This window comes from Aegilops tauschii, chromosome 4 (assembly GCF_002575655.3).
Source record: "Aegilops tauschii subsp. strangulata cultivar AL8/78 chromosome 4, Aet v6.0, whole genome shotgun sequence".
Lineage (NCBI taxonomy): Eukaryota > Viridiplantae > Streptophyta > Magnoliopsida > Poales > Poaceae > Aegilops > Aegilops tauschii.
This window is the reverse complement of record NC_053038.3, coordinates 309,261,145-309,277,058: the sequence shown is the minus strand read 5'-3', so window position 1 is coordinate 309,277,058 and position 15,914 is coordinate 309,261,145.

The following is a 15,914-nucleotide window of genomic DNA, read 5'->3' as shown; positions in this document are numbered from 1 at the left end:
CTTTGTAATGGAGGCTGCTAGGTCTGCTCTCCGGCCGCGTACGCAACATGCAGGTGTGCAATGGGCGATGGGCCCAGACCCCTGCGTGCATAGTATTTAGACCGGCGTGCTGACCTCTCTGTTGTGCCTAGGTAGGGCTGCGACGTGTTGATCTTCTGCGGCCGGGCATGACCCAGAAAAGTGTGTCCGGCCAAATGGGATCGAGCGTGTTGGGTTATGTGGTGCACCCCTGTAGGGAAGTTTATCTATTCGAATAGCCGTGTCCCTCGGTAAAAGGACGGCCCGGAGTTGTACCTTGACCTTATGACAACTAGAACCGGATACTTAATAAAACACACCCTTCCAAGTGCCAGATATAACCCGGTGATCTCTCTCTAACAGGGCGACGAGGAGGGGATCGCCGGGTAGGATTATGTTATGCGATGCTACTTGGTGAACTTACCATCTACTCTCTTCTACATGCTGCAAGATGGAGGAGGCCAGAAGCGTAGTCTTCGACAGGATTAGCTATCCCCCTCTTATTCTGGCATTCTGCAGTCCAGTCCACCGATATGGCCCTTTACACATATACCCATGCATATGTAGTGTAGATCCTTGCTTGCGAGTACTTTGGATGAGTACTCACGGTTGCTTTTCTCCCTCTTTTCCCCCTTTCCCTTCTACCTGGTTGTCGCAACCAGATGTTGGAGCCCAGGAGCCAGACGCCACCGTCGACGACGACTCCTACTACACCGGAGGTGCCTACTACTACGTGCAGGCCGCTGACGACGACCGGGAGTAGTTTAGGAGGATCCCAGGCAGGAGGCCTGCGCCTCTTTCGATCTGTATCCCAGTTTGTGCTAGCCTTCTTAAGTCAAACTTGTTTAACTTATGTCTGTACTCAGATATTTTTGCTTCCGCTGACTCGTCTACGATCGAGCACTTGTATTCGAGCCCTCGAGGCCCCTGGCTTGTATTATGATGCTGGTATGACTTATTTTATTTTTAGAGTTGTGTTGTGATATCTTCCCGTGAGTCCCTGATCTTGATCGTACACGTTTGCGTGTATGATTAGTGTACGATTGAATCGGGGGCGTCACAAGTTGGTATCAGAGACGACTGCCTGTAGGAATCCCCCTTCCACACTCCTTGGCCGAAGTCGAGTCTAGTCATTACAAAACTTTTACTAACATTGCTGTGTGTCTTACGGGCCCACGTCGCCATCTGGGTGGTATTAGGATCTTTTATTCCTCGACCTATACTCTGGGACTCTCATCTCTTTTCTATTCGGGTTAAATGATTTTTACTAACGCCGACTCTAGGTTCTCGTAAGTACTTCCGCCCGGAGAACCCCTTACTCCAGATGATTACTTGGTGCACCGAAGAATTTCGAAGATACTCTCCGATGTTCTCTCGAGACTTTGTGCCCGTTGCTTTTTCAATTCCCTATCACCGATATATCCCTATGGATAAATACATACACTTGCCGTTCATACCTTCAGTCGAAGTTGCTCTTGTTATTACTAGATACCATGAAAAATTTGCCAATATCTCGAGAATCCTTTGTACCTACTGTTAGCTCTTTTCAGCGTGAATACACCTGCAAATAATTCCTCACACTTATCGAGGATTCGTTCATCCCCAGTTGATCACGTGTTTCACAAAATTCTTTGAAATACTATTCGATCTTCCGAAAATCCTCAGCAGCCTATTGCTCTTGAAATTCTTGCTTGCTTGCATTATGGTTAATTCCATAAGTCTCGTAACCTTATTGATTTCCCTTGTCATTTTCATTTTGAGTCCGTTGATTCAATATGTTGCGAATGCCCGCAATCCTCAATCAGATCCTAGAATTCATCCTTCCGGCTCAGACGTCATTTTAAACATGAGCTTGTTCTCGACCAATCTATTTGCCGTCAATTTTACCCTTAGGTCTATTGAACTTATCTACCCTTGATCAGAGTGTCTGCTTCCGATCCTTCGATTTGGAATCATAATTCCTTTGCATTTAAGCTCTGAATTATTCCGATGATTTCATAACTTGTTGCATTTGCATTCTTTCCTCTTCTGGTTGAGTACCGATACTCATACCAGATCCTTTGTGGACCATCAAGTCCTTTGTTGGATTGTTATCCGACAGTGTCCTTCATATTTAATCACTGTGGAAGTTCTTTCCATGACACATAATGCCATTTGTAAATCATATTCTTTGATTTGGACAACCATGCTCTGCTTTCGAGCTGGTGGTATTTACTATTGAAGCTTGTGGTATATGTTCCCACGATACCCTGACGGGTTGAACCTATGCCTTCCTTAATATGTGTGAACTCGGAAGTTTTCACGAGTCATACTCATCTGGTATTTCACCAGGTAAAACTTTCAACACTAATGCCTTTTTCAAAGCGAGAAGTGAATGGAAGGTTATACATTGAAGAAGTGGGAGTCGACCTTGAACCTTGCGTTCATGCCCATGGACACGATGTATAACTTATCATGGAAGCTGCTCATAAAAATAATTACCCCCTTGTTATAAGTTCATCTTGGATCCATGGTTCGATCATTTATGATCGTGGTTTCCGACCATGTTCTCCTTTAAATACCATTTCTCATGCAAGTTTAAGCACTTGCCTTCTGCAGAATAATACCCCAGTCCAACCTCTACTTTGATTTGTCATCGAGTATTAGCCCCTGGTATCTCAACATTATCACGGAACTGCATAACTTCTTATGAGTTCTTCATCAAGTGCTACATTCTCATTGATTCCAATTTTTCACGGGCCCTGAGTTATTTAACACTCAAAGACACCGGTAACTGACTCGAGTCCGCATCGCGATTAAGCAACTCTTGGTAACCTTCATTACTTACGAGTTTGAACTCAATCACGTCATTCCTAGCCTGTTTGGCTATATCCTTGTCGTGCCGATTTTAACTGTGCTACCTGGTCCTCTTCCCAGCGCACAATTTTTGACGATGAGCTAAGCTTACGTCGATCTTTCCTCATCATATCATTTCGCTTTGGACAGCAAGCTTGCTTTGGAGTTTGTGTCGTACCCTTGGTTCCATTAACCTTTCGCTTCATCATTCCTTTGACTTGATGTCATCGCCGATCTATTACATCTTCGTGGAGCCTGTCGACAAAATTTGTCGTGATCATCATCAACATCTTGACTCCTTCCTGGATATCAATTGAATTCATGATGAGAAATACCATCCTTGCCCTCGATGAATTTTATTATCATCGACCACTTTATTGCCTTCCCACCAACACAGCTTGTTCGTGTTTGGTGTTATACCTTGAGTTCCCTGCCATCCAGCAATTGTTCTTCTTTACTCGAGACATTACCATCTCTTATGTCATCAATGTTGTGAGAATTACACCACCTCTTAAGAATTTGTGATACAGTGATGCTTCTCACCATCAGCATTCTTTTCTTGGTCCCCATGTTGAGTGATCTCTGTTGTGCAAATTTAATATCTCTAGCAACCCTATTGCTTTGAAGTAAATGGTCGATATTTCATTCTTAGACCATTGGTTATCGAATCGCCATTCTAACATTGATCATGCTACCTAAGCCCATATTTTGGGTGCACTTTTCAACCAATGTTTAACTGTGTATGTTTTCCTCGAGCATACCTCATTATATCATTTGATCTGACAAATGTTATCTCCTTGTTGTGAAAATCCATCTTTTGAAAATCTCATTGAATTGTCATTAAGTCCATCAGCCACATCCTTATCCTCTCCTTGATTTAATGATGAACTCTTGTTTCGAAACTCGCTTCCATAGTTCATGTCCCGAGAATCTTACAATGTCATCTCGTCAATTTGTGTCGCACATTTTTCTTCTCACACATCCTGAGTGTGAGGTATCTTGACTCCAATCAGATCTGAATCTCGGTCAGATATGATGGTTGGAACATACTTTCAAGAGTTATATCATTGGTCCTCTTATGACACGGTAAGGTGATGTCATGCCTAGCACACCTGGCCGGAGGACCTAGTGTTATAGTTTCCTTTTTAACAATGTTAGCCATTCTTCCATGAGGAAATTGTAAGACTTATTCTATAAATTGTTCCTGATGGGTCCTTTGTGAATCCAAAGTCTGACCTTTGCTTGAAGACCATGTTAATGCTATCTTGAAGCATGTCTGTGGTACTCCGAATTTCAATAAGAACATTTGAAGCACAATGCTAAACTTTCTTTATCAATTATCCAAACACCGTTGTTTGGGTAATGTCATGAAATTCCTCTCCCCTTACCTAAAAGGGTTTTCTACGTTATATCCTGTCATGGATATCATGCTCTGCTTGTCCTTGGGAAGGATATACCCCTGGAATATGTGTTTCAACACATTTTCCTTTCCATTGTTCTGTTTAATCTGATAATCTTATTTTCCTTTCCATTGGTTTGTTTGACCTTTTCTTGTGATCTGTATAATCTAAGCAGTAATAATTCACTGCTTATGTAAACACCTCGGTGTACAACTCTGTCAGTGAGACCCTGTTTCTACTGTTGATGACATTCCGATAACCACCGATGGATGAGAACTTTGCCTAATGGCCCGCCTCGTTCAACGAGCAGGAAAATGGTTCTCTTCGTCCCTCGCCCTTGGTACCGATGTTGTTGCCGACATAACCGACAGACTATCCTCTGACATGCCTTGCTTACATGATCGTGCAAGATGTCACCACCCTTCCTACTTTTAACCCACATGATGGGCCCATAACCCACAGTTCCACAGGATTGAAACCCGACTCTCCTGTACAACCCTGTTTCTAATGGTTATTCCCCACGCTTGCCTTCGTATTTAATTCACGGGCCACCTTCCTAGTGCTCTATTCTGGTATCAGACGCAATACTTACTCTCGCTGCTCTGAACACCTTTCTCACTCTGGTTCAGACTTCGAGCAACTATCTATCCGCTTGGAACCTCTTATTGTACCTTCGTACCTTACTCTCGATGTATCTTATATGTTCAACTCGAGAGATAATCTTATGCTCATTCATGGGTTAACCCCAGATTGTTTCCCTCCTAAGCATTCTGTCGTAGCCGAGCTGCCCTTTACCTATTCGTAAGTACGTTGAAGTTCCCGAAGAAAAGGACGACTTCACCATGATGACCCGAAACAGAGGAAGGAAGACGTCAATGTAATGGATCGACCTCTTCGAGAAGAGCAACCAAGGCCGAGAAGACCCATTAGAATTTCGTAACCAGAACCTTTCCCCCTTTACTCCGCCTCTTAAATCTCGGGACGAGATTTCTTGTAGTGGAGGAGAATTGTGACGCCCGGATAATCAAGCTACAGTAACCTCTGCTAATGATGCCACGTCACCTCGATTATTGTTGCTAATCTCGCGTTGGATCTAAACTTTTCAAATTCAAAAGTTTAAATAAATGTCAGACATCAAACTTTCGAAAAGATAAAAACAAAAATGTTCGGGAGGTACCATATTTTGCATATGTAAATATGGTGTAATAAACACATTTTTATAAAATTCCTAAATAATTTAAATTGATATAAAAACATAAAAAACAAAAATAAATAAAAGAAGAAACCCCCCTCTCCCTGGGCCGAATGGCCCAGCTAACCAGCTGGGCACCAGCCCAACTGGCCCAGCCGGCCGACCCATCCACCCCACTCCCTCTCCATAACCCCCTCCCCACTCCACCGGTCAACCCACCGACACCCCCACACTCCCTCGAAAATATTGCCCCCCTCTCCCCCGATTGGATCGGGATCGAGAGGAGGGGCCGCCGACGCTGCCCGGTGCTACCCCGCCTCACGCTGGCGCCTCGCCGCGCGCCCGACGCCGCGCATCCCCGGATCCCGTCGCCGGAACCACGCCGCCATGACTCCGTCGCCGCCCGTCGTCCCCGACTCCTCCTCGACCCCCACTGCCCCGGACCCTACACCCTCCCGTGAGATTCCTCTCCTCCGGTCCCCGTGCCTCGCCCGTGGCCTGCTCCCGCTAGCTCCCGCCGCGTCCCGCGTTGCTCCCCTGCTGTCGCCCGACCTCCGCGCCGCCGTGTTGCCCGCTCGCCTCCCCCCGCGCGCCCGTGCGCGCCACGCAGCCACCGCTCGCTGCAGCCATTCGTCGCCGTCACGGCGACCGCCCCGCTCTGGTCCTGCTGCCCCGTGTCCCCACGCTCGCACAACCTCGCGGCCACGCTCCCCTGCTGCTGCTGCTGCTCTACCGCCGTTGATGCGCCGCCCCCTCTGTCGAGGCGCTGGCCGCCTCCCCGCATCCCGCTCCGGCCGGCGCCCCATGGCCCCGCGCCTCGCCTCCACCCTCTCCTCCCGCGGCCGCGCCACCGCGCCCGCCCGCGCGCCACTTGCCGCGCCGGCGCCACCCCTCGCCTTCGTCCGCCGTGGCCCCGGCTGGCCGCGCCGGCTTGCCCCGCCGTCAGTGTCCCGGCGGCCTCGTCCCGCCCTGCGGGCGAGTGCCCGCTCGGGTGCGCCCGTTTGCCCGCTATGGCCCCTTTGGGCCACTGACACGAGGGCCCACCCCTGAGAACGTTTAAAAAAAGGATATAAAAAAAGTAAAAAGTAAAAATAAAAATAATTAATTATGATTAATTAAACTATTCAATAATTAAACCTACAGTTAATTAATTAATCAGCCAATGACAGTGGGGCCCACCCCCTAATTAAATCCTGATTAGGTTAATTAAAATTGGTTAACTAAAATGTGTCACTGACCAGTCAACCCCTATTGACTGCTGACGTCTGACGTCAGCATGACATCATGCTGATGTCATAAATCCAATTTCGAATTAAAATAATTAAATAAATGCTAAAAATGATTTAAATCTTTTTAAAATCAATATAAAATAAACTGTAGCTTGGATGGAAAAACTTTGTACATGAAAGTTGCTCAGAACGACGAGACAAATCTGAATACGCAGTTCGTTCGTCCGCCACACATCCCTAACCTATTGAACTCGCAACTTTCCCCCTCCGATTCATTTGTCCGAAAACGCGAAACACCAGGAATACTTTCCCGGATGTTTCCCCCCTTCACCGGTATCGCCTACTACTGCGTTAGGTCACCCCTAGCACTGCGTATTGCCATGTTATGCTTTGTGTTGCTTTGATTGCTCTATTATTTATTGTGTTCCCCCTCCGTTATTTCCTTCCGGTAGACCCCGAGACTGCCGGCGACCCCCAGTTCGACTACGCTGTTGACGACCCCTCCTTCTTGCCAGAGCAACCAGGCAAGCCCCCCCGTTGATCACTAGATATCGCCTATTCTTCTCTCCACTGCTTGCATTAGAGTAGTGTAGCATGTTACTGCTTTCCGTTAATCCTACCCTGATGCATAGCCTGTATTTGCTACTAATGTTGTTACCTTTACCTGCAATCCTACATGCTTAGTATAGGATGCTAGTATTCCATCAGTGGCCCTACATTCTTGTCCGTCTTCCATGCTATACTATCGGGCCGTGATCACTCGGGAGGTGGTCACGGGTATATACTATATACTTTATACATGATACATGTGGTGACTAAAGTCGGGTCGGCTCGTGGAGCACCCGCGAGTGATTCACGGATTGGGGGCTGAAAGGACCTTTGTCCCGACGGCCCTCTGTGTGGATCTTTGTGGCGGAGCGACAGGGCAGGTTGAGACTACCTAGGTGAGAGGTGGGCCTGGCCCTGGTTGGCGTCCGCGGTTACTTCAAAATAACACGCTTAATGAGTTCTTGGTATTTGATCTGAGTCTGGCCATTTGGTCTATACGCACTAACCAACTACGTGGGAAAGTTATGGGCACTCGACGTCGTGGTATCAGCCGAAGCCTTCTTGACGTCAGCGACTGAGCGGCGCGCGCCGGGTTGGACCGCGTAACGTGACTTCCTTTGTAATGGAGGTTGCTAGGTCTGCTCTCCGGCTGCGTACGCAACGTGCAGGTGTGCAATGGGCGATGGGCCCAGACCCCTGCGCGCATATGATTTAGACCGGCGTGCTGACCTCTCTGTTGTGCCTAGGTAGGGCTGCGACGTGTTGATCTTCCGCGGCCGGGTATGACCCAGAAAAGTGTGTCCGGCCAAATGGGATCGAGCGTGTTGGGTTATGTGGTGCACCCCTGCAGGGAAGTTTATCTATTCGAATAGCCGTGTCCCTCGGTAAAAGGACGACCCGGAGTTGTACCTTAACCTTATGACAACTAGAACCGGATACTTAATAAAACACACCCTTCCAAGTGCCAGATATAACCCGGTGATCGCTCTCTAACAGGGCGACGAGGAGGGGATCGCCGGGTAGGATTATGCTATGCGATGCTACTTGGTGAACTTAGCATCTACTCTCTTCTACTTGCTGCAAGATGGAGGAGGCCAGAAGCGTAGTCTTCGAAAGGATTAGCTATCCCCCTCTTATTCTGGCATTCTGCAGTCCAGTCCACCGATATGGCCCTTTACACATATACCCATGCATATGTAGTGTAGATCCTTGCTTGCGGGTACTTTGGATGAGTACTCACGGTTGCTTTTCTCCCTCTTTTCCCCCTTTCCCTTCTACCTGGTTGTCGCAACCAAATGCTGGAGCCCAGGAGCCAGACGCCACCGTCGACGATGACTCCTACTACACCGGAGGTACCTACTACTACGTGCAGGCCGCTGACGACGACCGGGAGTAGCTTAGGAGGATCCCAGGCAGGAGGCCTGCGCCTCTTTCGATCTGTATCCTAGTTTGTGCTAGCCTTCTTAAGGCAAACTTGTTTAACTTATGTCTGTACTCAGATAATGTTGCTTCCGCTGACTCGTCTATGACCGATCACTTGTATTCGAGCCTTCGAGGCCCCTGGCTTGTATTATGATGCTGGTATGACTTATTTTATTTTTAGAGTTGTGTTGTGATATCTTCCCGTGAGTCCCTGATCTTGATCGTACACGTTTGCATGTATGATTAGTGTACGATTGAATCGGGGGCGTCACAAGAGCTGAGGTGGTTCGTCGTCGCACCGACGAGCATGGTACCGGGATGGAAGACAGGGTGCAAAACTTTGATGATGCTCGGCATTCAGACGATGAGATGGAGGAATCTGCATAGGCCGTCAATGAAATGTTGGAGTCTTCAAAATTTCCTCTCCACGAGTACACTGAGCTTTGTCAGCTGGATGCCATCTCACAAATAATGGCTCTCAAGGCTCAATTCAACTTGGGCAGAGAATGCTACGACGTGATGATGACAATATTTGGACGCTTTCTACCCAAAGGCCATGTAATGCCTGCAAACCTGTACCAGTGAGACAAAATCCTCCGTGCTATTAACACTACAAAAAAAGACACATCCGTGACATTTTGGGCCGAACGATTTTTTTCTGTCATGCTTATTGCACTTCTATGACGATAATTGTGACAAAACCCGGTATCATCATAGATGTGGTGGGCGCCTACTTCTATGACAAAACATCATGACAGAAAGGCTTTTCATCCTGGTCGGGCCGGAGACACACCTGCATAACATTCTTTGGGCCGTCCATGACGGAAAAAACCGTGGTAGAAGCGAGGGCGAGGAAAATATCGGGGAGTTCCCGATTATGGTGGGTGGTCGAGGCCGAGCGATGTGCGTTTCTCTCATACACGTACACGCATGGGTGCGAGGCGTTGGGCTCTAACTGAACCTGAGCGAGGCGTTCGCCTACTGAACCCGAGCGATTGCACTACAAGCTACGCGTTACTGAACCCGAGCGATCGATCGATCTGGTTGTTAACTGAACCCGATCGAGTGATTCCTCTGCTACTGCTGCTAACTGAAGCTGATCGAACCTTCTGCCTCTTGATGAACAATGAGCGTTGTTAGGGGTTGGATGAACAGTTCCCGGTGGGGGTTGGATGAACAGGACCCCGTGGTAGTAGAGGTCGTTGCCGGAGGATGAACAGGACCCCGATCGAGCTGGTTGGGGGTGGATGAACAGGACCCTCTGCAGGGCTGGATGCATAGCAACCGGTGGAGAGCTAGTTGAGCAGTAGCCGGTGGAGGGCTGGATGAACAGTAGCCCGTGGAGGGCTGGTTGAATAGTACCCCGTGGAGAGGGCTGGTTGAACAGTATCTGGTCTAGGCTGGATGAACAGGAGCCCGTGGATGAACAGTAGCTGGTGGAGGCAGGAGGGAGACGCCTTGGATGAACAGTCGCATGTGGAGGCTGGAGGAAGTCGACGGTGGATGAACAGTAGCCCGTGGAGGCTGGAGCGAGGCAGTAGACGGTGGATGAATAGTAGCCCGTGGAGTCCCGTTTTGCGGTACGCCACATCCCTCCTGATGAACAGGACCCCCATTTCGACCGTAGGAGGTCGAAGAGAAGTCCGTATCCTCTATTTTGCGTGTGAAGATGTAGCTGGTGGGTCCCAGCTGTCAAGGGGAGAATCATTTTTTTGCCCGTAATATGGACGCACTTCCTTGCGTGCGAAGATGTAGCTGGTGGGTCCCAGCAGTCAGGGGGGAAACTTTTTTCGCGAAATACGGTGGCCTGTCCGGTGGTTCCTGCTGTCAGGTGGAGGAATCATTATTTTGCCTGTAATAAGGAGGCACTTCTTTACTGCGGTCGTGGACCTAGCTGTCAGCCTCTCCACGTACAGTACTTTTACGATGGAAGTCGTTCCTTGACTACATTGACCACGCCGCACCGAGAGCACCAAGGCGGTGGGCGACGACGAGGCCTAGGAAGGGGACGGCGCGGAGCCGAGGAAGACACGACAGTGGATGCCCACGCGAAGAGGAGTGTGAGGGTTGACTGGTTTGGCTGTGGAGTGAGGCTGCCGTCGTCGCAGAATAACAGGGGGTGTGGCTGAGTAGAGGGATGGCCTGGCTAGCGGTGGGAGTAGTAGGGGGCGGTGAGGCCTCCGCGGCAGCACAGCCGGCCACGGGAGGCAGGGGCAGGCGGTTCGACCGGCGCTGGTTTGGGCGGCTGGAGCAAGAAGACCAGAGGTTCAAGAAGCACTACGGCCGTTGGATGGACATCGTACGGTCACTGGAGCTAGAATCGTTCATATTGACTAAGTTGACAAAGCCCACTGTCTGCGTCAACTTAGTAAGCCCACAAGTCAACCTCCCACTATGGTGGGTCCCAGCTAGCAGGGGGAGTATTCATTTTTTGTGTGTTGACCATGCCGCGCCGAGCGCATCCAAGGTGGTGGCCGATGGCGAGGCCCCGAACAGTGATACGTCTCCAACGTATCTATAATTTATGAAGTATTCATGCTGTTATTTTATCATTCTCGGTTGTTTTACAATCATTTTATAGCAACTTTATATCATTTTTTGGGACTAACCTATTGACCCAGTGCCGAGTGCTAGTTGTTGTTTTTTGCTTGTTTTTTACATCGCAGGAAATCAATATCAAACGGAGTCCAAACACCACGAAACTTTTTGTGGATTTTTTATGGACCAGAAGACCACCGATGGGATAGAGCAGCACCTGGGGGTGCCCCGAGGGGGGCACAACCCACCAGGGCGCGCCTGGGGGCCCAGGCGTGCCCAGGTGGGTTGTGCCCACCTTGGTGGCCTCCCGCACCCCCTCTTCACCCTTTAAATTCCCAAATATTCCAAAAACCCTCGGGGTTAACCTAGATCAGAAGTTCCGCTGCCGCAAGGCTTTGTAGCCACGCAAACCAATCCTGACCCCGTTCCGGCACCCTGCGGGAGGGGGCAATCATCCCGGCGGCCACCACGATGAGGAGGGAGTACTCCACGCTCGGGACTGAGGGTTTGTACCAATAGCTATGTGTTTAATTGCTCTCTCTCTCTCTCTCTCTCTCTCTCGTGTTCTTGAGATGTCACAATCTTGATGTATCGCGGGCTTTGTTAATATAGTCGGATCATATGGTGTTTTCCCTCTCTATCTTGTTGTGATGAACTGAGTTTTTCCCTTTGAGGTTTCGTTGTTACTGGATTGAATATTTTATGGATTAGAGAGCACTTGATATATGTCTTGCATATGAATACTCGTGGTGACAATGGGGTATCATGTTGATTCACTTGATATACGTTTTGGCACTCAACTCGCGGATTCCCGAGGTGACATTGTGGTAATCTACGTATAGGGGTTGATGCACGTTCTTGTCTTTGTTTCTCCAGTAGAAATCTTGGGGCACTCTTTGAGGTTCTTTGTGTTGGATTGAGTATTATGAATCTGAAATTATTTGGTGTTATTTTAGTACGAACTCTTAGATAGATCGATCAGAAAGAATAGCTTCGAGGTGGTTTCGTAGCCTACAAATAATTTCTTCTTATGTTCTCCGCTAGATAGGAACTTTGGAGTGATTCTTCATCGCACTTTTAGGGGTGGTTATATGATCCAATTATATTAGCATTGTTGAGAGATTGCACTATCGAAAGTACAGACCCTAGGCCTCATTTTCAAGTACTGTAATACTGTTTTTGTGCCCGTTTACTATTTGCTACCTTGCTGTTTTTACTTATTCAGATTATAAAAATATATTTCTACCATCAACACTACACTTGTATCACCATCTATTCGCCGAACTAGTGCACCTATACAAATTACCATTGCGTTTGGTGTGTTTGGGACACAAGAGAATTTTTATTATTTGATTGCAGGCTTGTTCGAGAGAGACCATTTTCATCCTACACCTCCCATTGATTGATAAACCTTAGGTTATCCACTTGAGGGAAAATTGCTACTGTCGTATAAAACTCTGCGCTTGGAAGCCCGACACAAGTCTACAAGAACAAGTTGCATAGTAGACATCGAGCTCTTTTCTGGCGCCGTTGCCGGGGAGGTGAGTGCTTGAAGGTATATCTTTAGATCATGCAATTGAATCTTTTTGTTTCTTGTTTTATCACTAGTTTGGTTTATAAAAGAAAACTACAAAAAAATGGAATTGAGGTTGCATCATATTATCGATCATCTTTATAATATCTTTCTTGAGAATGATGGCTCAGAAAATTGTGCTCAATTGATAGAAGAAGAATTCAATAGAATGTTTGGTATAAATGATGAGCATGATTGCAATGTTGTTAGTATGAATTCTTTGAATATCCATGATACTGATGATATGCAAAGCCATAAGCTTGGTGATGCTATGTTTGATGAAGATGATATTTTTACTCCCCCAAGTTTTGATGAGAAAATTTATTATGATGAAAGCATGCCTCCTATTTATGATGATTATATTTATAAAAGTTGGTTTGGAAGAGTGTCAACTCTAGGTACTACATGATCCCACTATTTTGGAGGGTGTTGAATCTTATTGTGATAATTATGAAAGTGGATTTGGAGAGGTCATGATTTTATTTAGTGATGAATCCACCATTTTGGAAGAGGTTTCAATTGACTATGACAACAAAGTTGCTATCTATGATGATTATGGTGATGACATGTATGCTCTAAAGAATAATGATAACCATGAAACTTGAAATCATGATTTTGATTTTCACTCTCATGATAGTTATTTTGTTGCGTTTGCTCCCACTACTATTGATGAGAAGAAATTTGCTTACGTGGAGAGTAATAAAATTTCTCATGATAGTTATTTTGTTGAATTCATTCATGATGCTACTAAAAATTATTATGAGAGAGGAACTTATGCTTTTACATATCTCAATAATATCAAGTTTCCACTCTTCATGTTGAAAGTTTTGAAGTTGCACTTGTTTTGCCTTCCTATGCTAGTTGATTCTTGTTCCCATAAATGATTTGCTCACAAAATCCCTATGCATAGGAAGTGGGTTAGACTTAAATGTGCTTACCATGTGATTCATGATGCTCTTGTTATGTTTCAATTCTTATCTTTTATGTGAGCATCATTGAAATCATCATGCCTAGCTAAAAGGCATTAAAGAAAAGCGCTTGTTGGGAGACAACCCAACACTTTTACCTACTATTTTTGTGTGTTCACATGATTGGTCTACTGTAGTGATAATGTTTTATTGCTTTCGTTTCAATAAAGTGCCAAATAAGACCTTTGGGATGGCTTACGATGATGGTTGATTTGATCTTGCTAAAAAACAGAAACTTTTGCGCTCAGGAAAACAATTCTCATTTTTAACAGAGGCATGATAAAATGCTGATTCGTTTTGAAGAAGATTAATAGACAAATTGCCCAGGTTTTCCTATTTTTCAGGATTTTTGGAGTAGCAGAAGTATGGTTGGAGTAGAGATTATTATAGACTGTTCTGTTTTTGACAGATTCTGTTTTCAATGCATAGTTTGCTTGTTTTCTAGTTTCCATGGCTTATATTGCTCAATATAAATTGTGGAAATGATATGCTACAGTAGGCATGGCGTGAGAACAATTTTGAATCTTGTCTTTGACAGTACCAAAAGTGAAATGGTTTGCTCCTTATCATACTAACCTATCTCACAAAGTTCAGTTAAGTTTTGTGTTATTGAAGTTTTCATGTTTTGGGTGAGATGTCGATATGAGGAGAATAAGAAGTGACGAGACCCTAAGATTGGGGATGCCCAAGGCACCTAGAGGTAATATTCAAGGAAGATCCAAGCAAGTAAGCTTGGGGATGCCCTAGAAGGCATCCCCTCTTTCGTCTCCAACATTATCGGTAACCTCACTTGGAACTATGTTTTCATTCGTCACATGATATGTTTTTTTGCTTGGAGCATCAATTTATTTTGTTAGGATTTGATTTTTGTTATTTAGAATAATGTTTTGCATCTTTATTTTCAATAAAAATATCAAGTATAGCCTTTGCCATGCTTATTTTGCAAGTCTACATGTTGCTGTTTCAAAACAGAAAGTTTATCGATGTTGCAAAAATTCCCTAGAAAAGTGAAAATGTGATAAAATGTTGAAACTTTTTGCAAAATAAGCTCTGATAAATTTTCTACAATGTGGGAAATTATCAAAACTTTTGGAGTTAGGGAAGTATTTATACTCTTGCATTCTTTACAGACTGTACTGTTTTGGCAGATTGCTGTTATGTTTGCATTGTTTGCATATGTTTGCTTGTTTAATGATCCTATTTGAGGATAGGAGTATTAAATATGCAGAGTCATTTAGTATGAAATGTTGAATAATAATTTTAGTGATTTTCTATAGTAGAGAATGATAAGGTTTTTGCATTGGTTTATGCTAACTTATCTCACGAGTTCTTGTTGAGTTTTCTGTGGATGAAGATTTTGAGATTTAGGAAAATCGCGATATGAGAAGAATTAAGGAGACATGAAAGCTCAAGCTTGGGGATGCCCAAGGCATCCCAAGATAATATTCAAGAAGTCTCAAGCATCTAAGCTTGGGGATGCCCCGGTAGGCATCTCAACTTTCTTCATCAACAATTATCGGTTAGTATCGGTTGAGCCTAAGTTTTTGCTTTCTCCCCAAGAGTTGTGCTATTGTTGGAATGTCATTTTTGTTTTGCTTGCTGTTTTAATAAAATTCTTAGATCTGGAAGTTTTTAATAAGATTTAGTCCTCAAATAGCTACCCATTTACATAACTACTCGCTTGATCTTCACTTATATCTTTTTGGAGTAGCTTGTCATTTGCTCTTATGCTTAACTTATATGTTTTTGCAGTAGCTTGTCATTTGCTCTTATGCTTCACTTATATCCTATGAGTAAATTGTTGAATAAATTGAATGTCATAAAGTTGAAATCATATCATGCCTAGTGGTAGCTTCACATTGGGTTTAGAAAGTGAAATCTTTTGAGGCTTGACAATCACAATATTGGTCATACAAGCAATTCACGAATAATTAGTATAAGGAAGAGAACTTTCACATGCAAATATACTATCTTCGAAATCTTTTGTGATTGTGAGCCCCCATCAAAATATTATATGCCAAAATTGTTGACGTTGGACAAGGAAGACAACGTAATGGTTTATGTTTATTCATATTCACATAGAAGTTATATTGTCATAGATCCCTCAACATGTGGTGCTTGCCCCCCATCTTTGCCAGCCAAAAATTCTGCACCAAGTAGAGATACTACTTGTGCATCCAAAAACCCTTA